This window comes from Syngnathus floridae, chromosome 15 (assembly GCF_059516105.1).
Source record: "Syngnathus floridae isolate MCC-2025c chromosome 15, RoL_Sflo_1.0, whole genome shotgun sequence".
Lineage (NCBI taxonomy): Eukaryota > Metazoa > Chordata > Actinopteri > Syngnathiformes > Syngnathidae > Syngnathus > Syngnathus floridae.
The window spans coordinates 11,657,766-11,675,369 of NC_142427.1; the positions used below are offsets into that span (position 1 = coordinate 11,657,766).

The following is a 17,604-nucleotide window of genomic DNA, read 5'->3' on the forward strand; positions in this document are numbered from 1 at the left end:
TTTAAACTTCGCCTTGGGTTGTCACGGGAACAACTGCCATACTCAGTAGACAACTGTCCTCCCAAAACAGTGATTTCAACCCATTGTGAGACAAGTGTGCACTAATTCTCTCTTCTTGTGTATTTTCTTCATTTAAAATTTTCCGAGCTGGTCAGTTCAGGTAAGGGTCAACCTCCCTTGAGCCCTCTCAAACCTTTTCAAATGAAAAGGTAGGGAAAAAAAACAATGTTGGGCTACAAATAGTAGCTCTAATATTTTTAATGAGGCACCTGCTCCACTGCAAAGTATCTAATTCACGAGCAGGTTCAACGTAACAGCCAGACTCTCTCCAGCTCAGCGGGAGATGCAGACACATAGTGAACGAGAGAGGGGACGGGGATTTTTTTTTTTTTTTATCTGTCAGGCAGCAGCATAGTGTATAATTAGGCTATTAAAAAAGGTAAAATTAAATATAAGAGCAAAAACTAGACTATCACCTGCCATCACACTTTGGAGGGTGCGAATTCCGCGACATCATTCACACTCGCACACCAACGTGTCACCATTTCATCTGCGATGAAGACATGATTCCAATGGAGATGTTCTTTCCCATAGAAACACTTTGGAGGTATTCATTCGTTTTAAAGGGCAATCATGCTTAGTGGGCGGAGAGAAAGTAAGGTGATCAAAAAACATGGCAGGTGCAAGGGAAATAACATTGCTAATTGCACTTTGCTGAAAGCATTGCAGACCTCTGCAGTGGCTTGGATTCAAGTGAAGACACTAAAATGACAAAAACAAATACTTACAGCACCAATGCACTCGAGAGCAGGCTCGTTTCAACCAGGTAAAGTCTGCTTTTTTAATCACCCGAAAGCCTACGCTTTAACACCTGGGCGGCCGTTTTCCACTGGCATTTAAATCCAGACGGCAGCAGGAGGTGATTTGGCGCTCGCATTACAGCGTATGTAATGGCCAGGTCTGTGCAATTATACCTTGCGGTGTTGTGCAGGTAAGATAACCCAGTACAGGTCAAATTACAGAGTGTAAACTTTCCAATTTCATTCCTGAAACTTCCCAATAGGCTGCTGTCACGCGAGCCATCCGTCTTTTTTTTTGAAGCCTTTAAGGCAACCAAATACGTTTCTTTGGGATCAAATTCAGAGCTAATTTTTGGACTGTGAAACTGTAAAGTTGTACTCCCAGTGTAATTTAAACCAGAACTATGACGGTAAATCCAGCTCGACTTTTTTCAGACCACAATTACTCCCCCCCCCAAAACAATGGCAAATATATACTTGACACTACGAAGGAGCTAAAAAAATATATAATAAAAATGGTGATTACATAAAGTCACTCAGCTAGCATCAGCAGAGGCACAGGTTGAGTCATCCTGACACGCCTGTGTGTACTGAGGCAAAGAGAGCTAGAAAGCCAAATGCAGACAAAGAAAGCCAAAGAGCACCAGCGAGCACCAGAGAGGCAAGCAAAGAAGGAGAACCAAGAGTGAGGTGACAGCAGCTCGCTAAAGAATTGATGAGCAGAGTCGGGCACATGTTTCAGCCACGCCATTTCCTGCAGTGATACACGGCCTCCGCAATGACTTCCTGTCATCAATATGGTGGCGTCCTGCTAGGATGAGTTGACAAAGAGATCCGGTCTGAGTCCATGCCCCGTCGTCACGCTTCCAGTATGCGCTGTGTTCATATTTTTCAATGATTGTCGTGTTTGGGAAGGCCAGATTGGACCACGTATTCTTAAGTGCATCATAATTGATAAGTTTTGAAAATTCTCTTGATCGTGCAGACCGGATAATTATTAAATTGTGTCTCGTCTGCAATGGAGGAAAAATGGAGCTCACTATTTGGGGGCAACCAGCAGAGGCACTGTTGATTCAATCAACTCCATCCTTCTGTGTCCAATAACAATATATGTTCCAATAAACAACAATTTTTGTCTGGAAAACAATAAAACAGAGACCCAAATCCAATAGTTAGACTCAAAAGAAATCAGAGCTGAAGATAAGCGCCAAGTGGGGATCCAGAGTGGGGAAAAAATGTGCTACTCCTACCACTGCAGGAAAATACAGATAATTTTTTTTTTTACAAATTTTGAATAGGTTAAAAAAAAAAATCAATTTATATCAATAGATTGATATTATTTATTTATATCGTGCAATACTTTTCAGCTACAGCCCTACAATGATGTGTTCATGTTCGACATGATCTGGTTTAAAGCACAAGGACAAAATATTTGGGCCTATTTTTGTTCCCAAAGTGTCATCATGTAAGCCACTCTGGCAAATACAAAGTCACTCGATCTGCAACTATGAATTTTTTAAGCGACAAGGATAGGGTCAAAAGCTAAAATAGGTCACCTGTGGTATCAGAGTGTTTTGAATTAAAAGTCTCATCATGTTAGCGTGAGGCCAAGTTTGCACACAACTAAACATTACATTAGCCAAGGTGCTAGCGGTAATACAACATGGCAGGTGTCGAGGCTGGTCCGACACTGCACACCACTAGAGAAGATGATGCGGGGTGGCCGTGGCATGGTCAGAGGCAAGCAAGCCATTCTCCCGTGATCTTATTTAAATATAAATGCAATAAATGGTAAATTTTCCTGAAAAGGGGCAAGGCATAATAGATCCATTGAATATGTTTATTATGGTGAGTACTAATCGAGCAACCTCAAGTGTATCATCAAGTTGTACCTGCATTCAGTCACCATGGAAACTGAAAGAAGGTGAAATGAACAAGAAAGACAAGGAAGAACTCGGCTACCATGGAGATAAAATGTTCGACAGATGGATGAAGTTATCCCGATGCAGATTTCACAATCTATATTCCACGGCGTTATCGCTTCCCCTACAACACGCAAAGCCTGCACACGGAGCAAAAAGGAATGTTTTGATAGGGCACGTAATGTCAGATAGTAAAAAAAAAAATGTCTGCTGATATGCGTTCACTGTGTTTGTTCAGAGTGGAGAAAAAGGCTGAAAGATAAAAAAAATAATAATAAAATAGGTTTAACCTTGAACTCCCATTTATTAATGACACACCAGAAGGGCCATCTTGCCTAAAATTTGGGGGCAGAAGATTTATAATCCCTTTCTCTGATAACTTTTGTTCACGATGGAAAACAGAGGGAGTGAATATTAGTCCTACAGCCACAAAAGTGCTTCTCTTTGTGAGAATTCAGCAAAAGCTTACTATTGTTCCTTTTACTACTATTAAATGATTTAGTGCGTCGATATTTCTTTGCGTCAAGCGGCTCAACAAGTAAACGTGAAACATTTTATGCCGTAAAATCGACTTTAAATTGGAAGCCTCCTGGGACTTTTGAAAATACTGTCGTATTTACTTGTGAGCTAAATATTGCGAGCACACGAATATTTTTCTTCCCTTTGGCAAAAAAACAAGCGTGTAATGTGGAGGCTAATATTTGAGGAAATATGATGTCCCATACACAACCTCCTTATTTGTTAACAGCTGCATCATGAAATAATATTAAAAGACATTTTATTTACTTAACTCTACCTTCTGGTCACATCTATCTTGCTGTGCTCGGGCTGTTATATATTAAGCCAATCGCTTCCAGTACAATCACCTCAACTGCTATTGATAACGGTATTGACCCAACATGCACTTCCTCCTAGGCGAGAAACATCAATCACTTCCTGGCTTATGCATGTCCTCGTTACTGTCCCTGTGAAAAAGTATGGAATGGGTGCTGCACACAGTCGAAGAGCAAAGCTGTACTTGAACACGCAGAAAAAATTGGAATGGTGGACAAGATATGAAGGTGAAAGGCTAGATTTGAAGAAAAATGGAGATTTCATAAAATAAAACAAAATAAAATGTCATGGGTAAAAAAAAATCTAATTTGGTTGGCATTCAGCCCAAGTTAGTCCTCCTCGTCTCTGTATGCGCTTTGGGCTCCGACCAATTGCATATCATTGAAATACTGCAAATCTAAGTAGACCTATGCGGTCAATTTGCACTTCTGAGGCTATTCAAATCTTAGCGTACTTTCCGTCTGATTACAAAGTTATTATGCATCAGCAGAAGGGCGATATCCGCGACATTCTATCATCATGGATGGTCCTTCTGAACTTTCCGTCCAGACACTCAGTCACTCTTAACGAGCCAAGGCGAAGTATCATCAACGGAAGACGAAGCCATCTAATCTTTCAGTTTGAAGAATATTTGTCTTTTTCGGGGAGTGGGTGATGGGGGGGGGGGGGGGGGGGGGGGCAATCATAACTTGGCTGTTCAAACACAAGCGGGCAACTTGTGTATGGCGCTTACAAAGGCCCCAACTTAATGGAAGTTTGAATTACCATTTAAATAGGATTTCCTTTTTTGTTGTGGTGGGGGCGGGGTATTATACAGAAAGATAAATTACATTGTAAACAATGTCAAAACAGTTTAATGACACACATGAAATGAAAGCGCCTGCCGTGCGCTTTCTTGGCCACTGAGTGATATAAAGAGCGGACTGAATAAATAACGAGAAGACCCCAGGCAAAAAAGCCACTACGCAGACTTGTTTTGTCTCGAGCTGGGCTTGCACTTTTAATTGACTTGAATAAAAACTCAATTACAGCATTGTGGCCACCGGAGGGAGAAAGAGCAAGTGAGGGAGTGAGTGCGAAGAGGACGGGGAAGGAGGGGGGGGGGGAAAGGAGAGAGGAATGAGGGAGTTATTGGGTCAGAATGGCACCTCGGGGGTGGAATCAGGACAGCAGACAAAGCTTTTCTACTGGTCTGTCTGTCCATGGGAATTACACCTCAGCGAGAGGTAGGCTTTCAAAAAAAAAGATACAATCGGGCGGCGGGGGGTACATTCGCTTCATCTCTTTCTTATGCATTTATTCTCATTTTCTCCTTTGCTGGGCTTGGTGGACGGGGAGACTGATTGAAGATGACAAGCATTGAGTCAGTCAGTAAGCACACACACGTCCTCGTGCTCTCTGCTAGGAACTAATGTGATGCAATGAGCGGGAAAGTGGAGATTCTCTATAAAAAGATACATCCCCTGCATCACCCTGCAATACTGACAGGTCTGGCTGTAGATAAGCCAGTATATATATATATGCTTTATTCTTAATTGTACGGAAACGTATGCTGTAAGAGCAGTTATGGTGGGAGGACTGTGGAAGTGTGAGCCATCTATATATCTGAAAAAAAACAACAGATTCTCCCTCTCTCTCTCTCTCTTTGTCTCACCCCCACAGCAGTCAATGCAATGTTTGTGGACAGTGAGCCAATATTTCCACGTTTTCCGTGGCCATCGGTGTGTGCGCGTATGTGTGTGTACGTGAGGACGGCGAGCTGTTGTTCCCATTGTTGCGCTTTATTGATTAGTCATCTCAGTGGGCAATAGGCCCCGTTATCGGGCCTGACACGGAGACAGACGGGGGTGGATGATGCATGGGACGGCAAAACTGTTCAGACGCAAAGATAATGGAGCGACGCGCACGCCGACACGCAGCGCTGCCAAGATGGACGGCTCTGCAACTGGCACATGCTCCCACAGTCTTTTGCACACAAAATAGACCCATTACACAAGTGAGCGCAAACATATTGGCAGCCATGGATTTGTTCTCCAAATCCTCCGCTGCATATGGATAATGATTATCTACTGTCACTCCTGGCGTCTATCGTGAGCCATCGCTTATGGAAGTCAAGCGCAGATGCCCTTAAGAATCTCAGCGAGTGTCTCTCAGGACATGAACTAATTGAAAAAAGGAAGATAAAGCCCATAAAGGGCCGACAAACCCCACGGAGAGTCTCCGCCGCATACAGCCAAGGGATCGGCAACTCACCTACAAGAGAAAATGAGAAGAGACAATGAGGTCAGCGTTAAAGAATAATGCAGTGCAAGATGCAGCGAGAGCAACAGAGCGTCTTCCGTGCACTTAATGGTGTGAAACATTTAAATGAGCTACTTCCTGTTCCACGCGCGGCATTGACGGACCCCACATTTGTTAATGGTTACTGCTTATAATGAGCTGAACACATGTGAACAGACAACTTTTCCACAAACACACTTTGAGGTTAAAGTAGTATCCAAATATTAGCAGACAAAGATTTTTAATGAGATAATAAATAACAGATGCGTCTATTTTCACTTGTTATACTCCAGGAAATAAAAGTCCGTTTAACACATTTTTTTTCCAGCCTGTCACATGCGTGTATTCCCGACTTGGGGCTCAATTGGATCAGCCATGCCTCTTTTCCAGAATTTAAGTGAGTTGTGGTCAAATGTCAGATGTAAAGCCGGCTGTCCACGAGAGGCCAAGCACCAGCACACAGGGAATAGATTGTCATGGCGAGCACTCAACACTCATGTCTTTCTCCACAGGGACATGTAGACTCAGGTTGCCCAGTCAAGCGTGAAAATACACAAAGGTCAAGTTTTCCACCACGTTCGGTTATTCCCCGATGGGACGGTCGGGTTCGGTGAGGCCGCAAAGCAGAACCGCAGTGATAAAGTGCATGCGTGAGAAATTAATTTGCCTGGCCACTTTTGGTATCAAATGATTAGAGGATGAAAAAGGTCGTACTTCTTTTTTATTGACGGTCACACTTCCGATACTGAGTTTTGGATACTTGTGCTTAGCAATAACCGCACGTAGCATTCCTATTCTGCTGTGTATTTTTAGGTGTCAAAATCTGATTCAAAAGATGACACAGGCTGACACTGCGCTGTCCCATATCGGTCTCGCAAGAATAAAAACATCACAGTAATAAGACAGTGAGCCAAGACTTACGCAAGAAGCCTTTTCATTATTTTCCAAAAGGAAAGCCGGAAATAGAAATACTTCAGATTGCTATCTCGGTAACCATAACTAAAGCTGGCAGTGCATGAACCAATCTGATTACATAAGTCTAGGATGAGCGATGCATTCAGGCTAAATATTCTTGATGGCTAAATTAGAGACTAATTAGTTGTAATAACAAGATGGAATGAGATATTGCATAATCCCATGTTGAATCACATAAACACATCAATAGGGACTCTGTTTTCACTGTTCATCCTACCAGAGAGCCTATTTAGATTAGAATTTAACAAGATTTCCTAGAAATGTTTAAAGTCTTGGCTTGAAAAAGAACTGAACTTGATTAAAGATGGTCAGGGTAACTTTGAACACAAAGGCAACATTTTCCTGTGCTACTGATTTTCCATTACTGCTATAGTCGCTCAAATGCATTTGATATTTCAGATATGCGACTTAGCAAGATGAGGAATACACCAAAGCAAGTGGTGTGCATTTTTCAGTTTTTTTTCCCTATAAAGGAGAGTATGGGGTGGTGAAAGGACACGAAACGGTACGTACTGTACGGCAAAGTAAGTAATCCACTTATGATGTAGTGTGACATTTATGTGTTTTCCTATTAATTTCTCCAGAGAAAACATTGCCTAGAAAAATCCAATACAGCTTCATTGCTATTTATAGAGAACTAAAATATTGTTTAAGTCATGTAGAGCAAAACATTCCTTGGGCTCATAAATTGGAATCTCCAAATATTTCAGCGTGTTTTCTAAATGCTTTAAAGAAGCATCGAAGGTGACTAAAAAGTCCTAGCTGGCTTAGCTCCATATGTTAGAAGGAAGCAGGGTCATCTCCTTGGACACTAAACATGATGCCGATGCCTCCCGCTTAACAACGACCCTGAACCCCGACTATCGGAGCATACGGCAGGCAACCTCGTGGCCTGCGACAGCATGAATGCTAATGGGACAGACTGTGTTAGGCAAAACACATTAGCGAGGGCTTCAAGGTCACAAGAAGTTGTTTTGAGAGCTTTTAGAAAAGAAAAAAAAAGTGGTGGAACGCAAGTGCATGAAATGCCCTGAGAGTGAAGTGTTGCTGTTATTGCACTGTAAGTAAATGGCTGCTGTGTAAGTAGGGAGCATCCATAAAACACACAAGTTCTGTGTAGGAGTTTATTGATTTTCTTTTCCACCTGTTTTCTCATCTTCACTGTGGCGGCACACCTGTATTTTTCTATTTGTTTGTGGACATTTTCCTCAGAGCTCACTGTGATGGAAAATGCAATCTTGTCCGGTCGCCTTGCTTTCTTTTCTTCCCTGACTAATAGAAATTCTGTTAGTGTGTTTGTATGGCATGAAAGATGAAAATGATTCTCTGTGAAGGAAGAAGGATGGTCATGGAAAAGAGGGAGTCAGTTGATGGCAAAAAAAAAAAAAAAAAAACAGAGGATAGAAAATCGATGAGAAATGAAATATAACAGAACTCCTGGAGCAAGGTCAAAAGGATATGATCTCTCACGACGCACAGTTGTGCCTCGCCGAGCCGGACGGGGCATGCGAGATGGAGAGAGTGTGATGAAAGACGAAGGGAGGAAGATAGAAAGGAAGGAAGGCCTTGCTGCAAGGCGGAACCGAGCGAGGGTGGGGAGAAGGACTTTAATACGGTGCCATCCATCCATTTTCCACAACAATTATCCTCGGTAGGGTTGCGGGTTAGCTAAAACCTAAGCATGACCATTATGAATTAGTTACCGCATGGCAATTTTACTTTTTGGGGTAAGATGGGGAAGTCACAAGGCATCCCCAATGACCACAAGTGGATGTTTTATCATCTTTTATGTTTTATCTTATTTTCTAAGATACCAAGGCCTACTGTAACGGCTTGTTTAAACATTTTCTTGAGGAGATTTCTTGCCTATTGATACGTACTAAAAAAAGAAAGGCATCCCACTCAAACTAACTTTTGCCATAAGAGGGTGAGAAAAGTGTTACAAATAGCTGTGTATAAATTTGCTGACGTGGGCACAATACGGTCTGATACAAAAATGTGGAAAAATATCTCTCAGCAGTCATCCCACGCTAACTAATTCAGCGACTAAGTTGCTAAAGGGGCCGGATCAGCAGGCTGTGTCTCCAGCCACGAGTCCAAGTTCCATACGCACAGGCCATTAGAGCCCCTTCTCACCTCCTACAGAGAGCAGAGCCTCAGAACAGCTGTCTGCAGATACTTCCCTGCAATAGCACTCAACTAATTAAAGAGCCATTAGTGCCGGTGCTCAGTGGGTGGTGTGTCGGTCAGCGAACCTGTTTGCATGGATATTGTCTGGATTAATGCAATTTGTTGTTGTGTAATAATTATTGTGTGATATATGATTGCACTTCAAAAGTGCCAAAGAAAAAAAAAAACACAACCATGTCAGCTTTGTTTTGCCCCCCAATACATTAGACCCCCCCCCCCACACACCCAGACCTCCAGTCACCATCATGCAATTTTAATTCATAATAGGGACAGAAGTAGGTCATTCGACAAACATGTCACATCTGTTCCAATCAAGATCGTGGCTCCTTTTAGTATTAATGTTTCATCATCGCCTGACACGGAAACACGGGCTGGGATGGAACCGAGCTAGTAAGGTACCTGAAACAAAAGCAGCTGATAAACGGGGACAGAGGAAGCGCTTACTGTAAACAAAGATGGACACCCTCTGGCTCTGATTTTCTAGGACATAAAAGCTCTATCACCTTCACAAAGCAATAATTTGGGGGGAGGAAGGCAGAATGCCTAGAGAAAAGGCATAAGCGTATTGAGGGGGGAAACATTCAAATTTCCCACAGGATGGCCGAAGCTGAGACTATCTAGGTTGCTTTCCATGGTCTCTATCAGTTGATCAATTGAAAAGATGTTTATCTCATTTGCCCTAAGAAAAGCACAGTAAAAAGCATCATTCTGAACTAGTTGGAAAATAAAATTGAGGGTCCAGACAAGGTGGCGACCCGTTCGCAATGACCCGGGTGGCATGTGGCACCTTGTGATGTGGCCTTCATCACTGACCTCAAAGGAACCAATAGCGGCTGTCCCCTGAGCGGCCCCGTGAGCCCTTTTGCAGCCCCTATGGCTGCGCTCCGTCTGTTTACCAACTGGCAGTGCAATTTCAGTTGCACAGAGGGACAGAGCCCAAATCATAGAAGGTCTGTGGCCTTTTTCAATGCACTCCACATTTGCGGCGGGGAGGGGGTGGGGGGTTGCGGAGGTGTAGCAAATACAAAGTGAGTGTCGTCTCATGCAGGTGTAGATAAACAACCGCTGCTTTTGTAATTCAGCAAAACAGAATTGTTTGCAGTTTAGTATTACTGTGTTTGTGTGCTTCCTTAGAGGAAGATAAGGCTTGTCTGAGCTTTGAACACAGATGTCATGCTGGCTCTCTAATCCCACCGTCCGTTTGAGTCATGTACGTCACTGCAGTATGAATACAATCAGAGAATTTATTATTTGACAATAGCCACAGGTGTCTTTGTGTACAACGTGGACCTGAGGAAGTAGGACACCGGCAGGGAGGGAAGAGATTACTACCAGCAGAGCAGCGCCACCAAGGGTGAATAGTTAACACTATATGGGATGAATAGGAGGCAGAGGGCTAGGAGGTTAATACAGGACATGCACGGATAAGGATAAGACCTGGACCAGTGTCACAGTCTTTTCTCGTGGTAAATATGTAATACAGATTTGTTTACCAAAGTTAAACCCTTGACGATAATCACATTCAAATGATGTCATCTTGTTGACATAATGCACTCCCATCCATCCATAACTGGAAGGAGGGGGTTGGTTGCACGAAAAAATACAAACTTCCATCTTCATCTGTTTTGTTACTGTCAAAGCAATTGTTTATGTGCAAATGTGTCGGTTCCTGAATATTTGTGTACGAGCAAGAGATGAGCAACGACGAGACGAGAGGAACGGCAAGTAGCGGGTGATGGGGATTACAATTACTGCTTCACTGGATGTTAGCCATTCAGTTTATGAATGTTAATGGGCACAATCAACAAAACTTGATGCATCTGCATGTGTGCACAAGCAGCTGCCTCTGTTGTTATGTCAGGAAATTACTCTCCCCCCCGACTACCGCCACTGTGATTGATCGGCTTCTTGTATCAACTGTGACATGAGTTGGGATGGGCCTGGCTGAGGAGGTTATAATTAAAAGTTGCTTCATGTCACGTTGGTAATGCTAATTGTTTTCACTTGTAAATCATTCGTTTTTGTTTTTTTTTATCTTGCACTGATTCGCTGACTGATGAATGTGTGACACAATTAGTAAGATATGATGTATTTTTTAATTCACTAAAATATTCCTAAAATGTAAAGAATGTTTACTAAGTCCTGTCACGAGTACCGATGCCTTGAAACAAAACTATTTGCCCATCTTTAGTTAAATAAATATATTTAGTGGTGCGTCATTCTAACATCCACTTTTGTTATTTGATTGGTCAGCATGTATCCGATTCATATGCTATTTTTACCTACATTCGGATTCTGATTTGATACAAATAAATGGAGTCCGAAATTCCCCCTATTCTGTACATCAGTCATAAATATGACAGTGCTGATATTTGACATTGATACCTTTGCATGCATATTGCCTTCATGCTTTAAAGGGCGTGGGATTAAATGTCACTGAGCCAGCATATTTCTTCCTCACATTAAGCAAATCGGAATATCCCCGAGGTGTTTATCTGGAGGAAATGTGGAGCGAGCAGATTTTCTGATGAGCCAGCTTTAACATCCTGCACACCTTTGCTCAAAAACCATGTCGGGGATGTTGCCGAACAACCTGTTAAAGTGATAGCAAGACACCAGCAACACATTCCCCCTGCAAACAAGAACAATCAAATCCCTGAGCTGCTTGCGCTTTGTTCCCCTTTTAGCAGTGACAAGCCCAGACGGCAGAGGGTGGTGGATGGAGGATAGGGAGCTGCCAGCCTGTGCCCTATTTGTAGCAGTTGCCAGACTCTATCAAATCCCCCTCTAGTTGTGCAGAATATGTCGCCCACCCACTGACAGCCTCCTCAGCTTGACACTCTCCGCATTGCCGGTGGGAGATGGTGGGGAAAGATATTCCACCCAGCTGGGTTAATCCTGTTATACAGCTATGCACCAAGCACATTATCACCAAGAAAACACATTCAACACCGAATCAAACAGCAGATCTTTGAACAGTGGAGGGAAGTTCACATCAGATTTTCTTCTTTTATTTTTTTGGGTTTTACCCACTCAGCGGAATGTCCAATTTTGAGCGTCCGTCGGTCGGCTTTGGCCAATACCATTTCCAGGTTCAATAAGAATAAGAATAAAAGCTGCCTTTGAAGACAAACTCATCTACAGTATCCATTCAAAATACTTTCTGCTGGATTAAGAAATGCACTAATTATTATTCAGGAACCGCTCCCGCCAAACCCGTGATGTATTCAAAGCCTTGGCATGTCACACATTAATATTCCTCAAGCACGTGTTTTGGAATTGAAAAAGAATGAAGTCTATTTGGAGGAGCAAGTGAGTTGGAAACAAAAATTAATGGGGAGAAAGTGACCGTACACAAACACTGAATTTCAATTACTTTCCTTCGCTGTCTAAGCTGAGGCGTTAGCTTGCAAACACACACTGGCAGGCTGTGGAAACCAAGACAAAGCACAATCTGTTTGCTCCATTTTTTTCCCCCCGTTTCTTTTTTAAATAGAAGCCAAGCACATTTGCAGTATGCAGAAACTTCATGCACACGTGGGTCACTATTCCCACTGGGGGGAAAAAAACACCGCCATTTTGTTGAAAACTGAACCAAAGGTCGCTCCAGCGTGTTTGATTACACAACACAAAACAGATCATTTTCAGCCAGGAAAGAGGAAATGCACTTAGTTTCATTTAGTAACATGGCAACAGCAGCAGCACTCACTGATTGGAACATTCCGTCCATCAATTGCAAAGCATCTCCTGTTCTCCTCTATATTTTCTAAATCGTAGATTTAATGAAAAACAAATTAGGGCAAATATTTTGATTTAAAAACGACTCATAAGCTATATTCCAAGAAGCTGCATGATAAATGCAATGCCTAAATCGACCTTTTGTGTGGCGTCTTAGCTGTGATTGCTCCCCTATCTATCAGCACTTAAAAGACGGGAGCTTCTTCTGCATCCTATCTTGGGCCTTCAGGGTACATAGTGTCAGCTCCTTGTCACTCTCTCTCGCCAACCGACCGTCTTGACACGTTAACATGCAAGTGCGTATCCAGCGTCCATTAAAATGCAGGGCCAGTAGCCGCTAGGTGCGCCTGAGCCGAGCCCATGGCAGGTGGCAGATAGTCAATGTGCATACTCCTAAATCATTCATGACGCTGGGTGGCGAGTAGTATTGTGCGTGTTTGTTGTGCACATATGTACTGCAAGCGTGGGCGGGAGGCTGCTATTGGATTTTACAGAAAGAAAAAGTGTGCACTGAATTCTAGACACATTGTGATTAACATTGAAGAAGTTAGAGGAAAAGGGAGGGGGATTGGTATGACGAGAGAAGAGAACGTTAATGAATTAACATGCATGGCTGGTGGCCCGCAATGACCTCGAGCCAGGAGCTGAAACTGAAACTAACACCACAAATTATTACCTTTTCATGACAGAAAAGAGTCCTTTTTGTCTCATTCCTCCCACTTCAACTCAGTCTCGCTTTCCTCACCTGCTTTTTTTCTCTATCCCTCAACTGTGGCGACGTTGGAAGCATGCTGGTGTTGACTCAGAAGCAATTACCTGTCATTTACCTGTCCTCCTTCTCTATCTGATAATGAATTTCAAGTTAAAGATGATTTTTTTTCTCTTCTCAGAAAATCAAAAGCAGTGAGAGGGAGGGAGGGAGGGAGGCCCTGTCTTAATATGTAGCCTCAAGTTCTTTAAACGGTTGTTTGCCAAAACCAAGAAAATAACTAAAAGGCATCTTTGAGCGAGCCAAGTCTCTTAAAATGTTAAAATGGCTGTCTTGAAAGCACCATTGAGCCAGTGGGAAGATGCTTGGTTGTGCATTGTAATGCCTCAGATCATTCATCTTAGATCTTCAATACACTTCAAGATTAGATGTACCCATGCATATCCTATTTGCTAAAGTCATTGAAGCTAACGGAGTGGCAGAGGCTTGAGTGTCAACTCAAATGTGATTCAATAGGTAGCAAAACCTGATCCGTTAGTTGGCCAACTTTTTTCTATTAGTATTCTTTTGCATCCTTGTCGATAAAACAATGCGCATACATAAAAATGCCCATTTTTTGGTTTGCGTAGGTGTGCATGTGCGAAGCGGAGGATGTTGCGTAAGCTTTCACTCTAGGCACCTGTTCAATCGACGGATGGAGCCGCAACGATGGGAAGACAATGGAAAGCGAGGTGAGAAGTGGGTGAGTTCAGGGAAAAGATGGCTTCCTATTGCACATTCCTTTTGTTGCATTTCCAGAGAAACAGCCTTTGAATGTTCCCAGTGTTAAGCTTTCAGCGCTGTTTTGAGAATTCCACGTAGACAAAGCAGATTTCCTTTCCATGAGAGGCAAGACGGGAAAGGAACGTCTACCGTTACCTTGCCTTTGCAAGATCCTTAAACATTTATACGCTGAACCCTGTCTCGGTCGCGATTTTGACATTTCTGAATCGGCTTTTTTTTTTTTGCTTTTCAACCCATCCTCTGTTTTGGCTGAAAACCTCGGCGCTGCTATTTTTCTGCTCGGTCCAAAGCAACTAAAGGATTCCGTTTCCTTTGTGGTCCTTGAATGCACCTCTTGCACAATCATAAAGAAAACAAAAGTACGTATGTCCTTTTCTTGTGTCTGTCCCTTTGCTGAAAAGTCACTAAAAGACACGATTGCAATGTGTGTTATTTAAAATACGCTGCATTGGTAGTCGACTTGAGAAAAGCATTTTTTGGTCTTTTTGCTTGAGCTCACAATTCAACTCAGTGGCACAGATGGAGTAAAAGAGAAAATATGGCATGTTCATCCGAAATCATTTTCACTTTCAGCTGACTCTCTCTGCACAGCACCAGAGACAATAGCAGGCAGCAGTGGTGCAACATAAACAGAGAAATTGATGAGCTACAGGGACAGTGCAATCCACAGATAAAGGCAGAGGCGAGGGGGTAGAGTGAGGCGGGAGGGGGGGCCTGCTGGAATCTCAACACCTGAGCCACAAGGAGGATGCTTAAGTGCGGGCTTTCTGATCTCCAGAGCACAGCTCGGCGTGTGAGGGGCTGATTAGAGACAAATTACAAGCACAAGCATACACAAATATGCTAGCGGTAAAATTCTCTGATTATATTACATTTTTAGCTACACTGAGTCTGTGAAATGTTTTGCACATTAGCTTTCTCATGTCGCCGATGGAAATGATCATCATTTACTCCAATCACATTCGGGGAAGGATGCCATTCGTAACCTTGAAACATCATAATGTTGGTATTGTCATAAACTGAGGAACCAATAACACAATCAGGTACAATGTGTAGCAAGTTAAAACCATATTGACTCAAAGCACTCTATCTTATCAAAGACTGGAAACAAAAAATCATAGTATTATAGTTTAAAAAGCTATATCCAAATGTACTCTGTTGAGTAAATACCATTATTATCAATCATCCACTCAAAACATTATGTTCATCTTCAAAGGTACTCATTAACATTCCATTAGCAAGCTATGTTAATTATGAAAGAGGTCAAAAGCAGTATTAAAGTCGATATATAATATGTTACAAAGCAATCTAGAATATGAACGGCCATTTAAATAGTTATTTCATCGTCTTTTCAAAGGATCAACAAGTCGCTGGTTGCTACCAAGTAATCCATTTCATTTCAACCGTGCAATCATGGCCACACCATATACAGGACATTTATTCTACTTCCTATTCCCAGCAATTCAGGATGAAGAAACGCCAAAGCTTGTTCTTCTTTAATTTAGTACGTCTATACACTCTTGCTTCTATTGTCTTCCACTTTCATGGCCTACTTTTCCGCTGGCAATAGTTGATAATATGCAAATGCTCACTGGTGCTGATGTCTGAAGGCTGCCACTGGCCTCATTTACATACTCACCCACTGAAGCATGGGTGACATGCTGACCCTGTTCAGGCTGGGAGAGGAACAACCCTTGTAAATTCCCACACACCTATCAAGAGCAGAGGACAACTTCACCCAAACATCCATTCCGATACACAGCACCAACTCCCGATTGAAACTTGATCGAGTGTACGAAGTGATGATCGCTGCTCACCAACACTGCCACAAAATGGCAGATAATTAGCGTTTGTTGTTTTTTTGTTGTCCATCACAGCCATTTCAATCTGCTTTTGAAATGGAGATAGTTGGATTAGTAGCAATCATTTGGTTGATTTTACAACACGGTGACGGAAAACCTTGTTGAGCTTCTTTCGCCGACACGGAAATAAAGACATTGCCACGATTTCAAAGCGCTACTGTTGCGTCTCTGGTGCCACACATGCATAAATACACATGTGCACTCAGTCAGATAGCACGGGCTCTTGACAAACAATAATACATGAACGCAGGAGCCAGTAGGCAGCATTGTACGTATGCATGTGCCAGCCACTCCGCAGCCAAACGCACATGATCCATTTTCTGCAGCTGAACAATGGCTGACAGGGATGGATGTTCTGGATTCTGGCTACTTAAGGATTATGGGAATGGTCTTCTCAGCACACGATAAGCCAATAAGACAGTTTCTTGGACAGGCCGTTTGCGGCTTCCTATGCGCGACTTTTAGGAATCCTCTCTCTCGTCAGAGCATCTGTGCAAATGACACAGACACGGTTGAAGAGCGAAGGAAGAAGGGAGTGTATAGAAGGATTTATAGACAGACTGCTTACACTCCAGCAGGTTAGGTTAGCTAGGTCCTTTGTGAATCCCTCGGGAAAGGAAGGGTGTGTCCGAAACTAAACTATCATGTGGCCCACAAACAAAATGGCAAAAGTTGTGGTATCCATTTCAGTGAAACCCAATTGAAGTAGCCACAGAGTGAGCAAACATTCTACTGCATGTCAAATTTAAGAGGCTCTCAAATGAACTGCAACCGCACATCTTGCGTTCCCACAAAACCCAAATGATGAGTGCAAATACTTCACTGGCCGCTTGCAACCTTGGCTATTCGATTTCTCCTGCGCCGAAACATGATCATCAAGGAAAACGAGTGAAAATGAGGTAAGAGGAGACACTTGTTTGGACAAATTGTTCACGCTCATTTAGGCAGCAGTCTTTTATCAAAGGGGATCCTGTTCAATAGGGGATTTGAAACAGCATTCACAGAAACCATCCTGTTATTAAACGTATTCAGTCTTTTGAAAATCTTTTCAAGCCTTTGAGCAAACCTGTGAATGATTAAGCTGAGCATATGTCTTTGTTTACCAAATCCCAAATAATGCTTGTATCTCCTGTGTCGTAGGAAGCCAGGCAGTCTGTCTGCCGTCTCTGTATTCCTCACACATTTACATGCCTCCCGATGTGTATTTGAATTGACTTGAGGCATTAGTGGGTTACATCAAATTATTAAGCCCAAATATAATTTTTCTGTCACACGTGCAGAGAATTGCCGCTTGAAGCAGTTGTTGTAGAACAATCATCAGAGAACTTGACTTGTATTAATCGCCGGCTCCGGCCACCACGCAGGGCTAAAATAGATGGTGAGATGGCTGGTAGTTAATCAAGACCGGGCTCCTTGACAACCTCACACCAGGCTGTTAAGCGCCCCGTCCTTCGTATGTCGGAGGTCGAGGAAAACGATCGTAAAATTGGGACGGAAAACAATATCCTAAC

At 42.7% G+C, this 17,604-nt stretch overlaps 1 protein-coding gene across 8 annotated transcripts in view; it reads right to left on the reverse strand.

Annotated features, from left to right (window-relative positions):
* The window catches only part of LOC148386723 (cell adhesion molecule 2-like), a 225,844-nt gene that overhangs the window by 82,791 nt on the left and 125,449 nt on the right, over window positions 1-17,604 (reverse strand). The window contains exon 1 of one of the 8 annotated variants that reach the window (XM_088399694.1): window positions 14,128-14,146. The exons of the other annotated variants lie outside the window; for them this stretch is intronic. The gene's annotated coding sequence lies outside the window, so the exon portion shown is untranslated. Of the gene's footprint in view, window positions 1-14,127; window positions 14,147-17,604 lie in introns of those variants that run through there. 8 annotated transcript variants of the gene reach the window in all.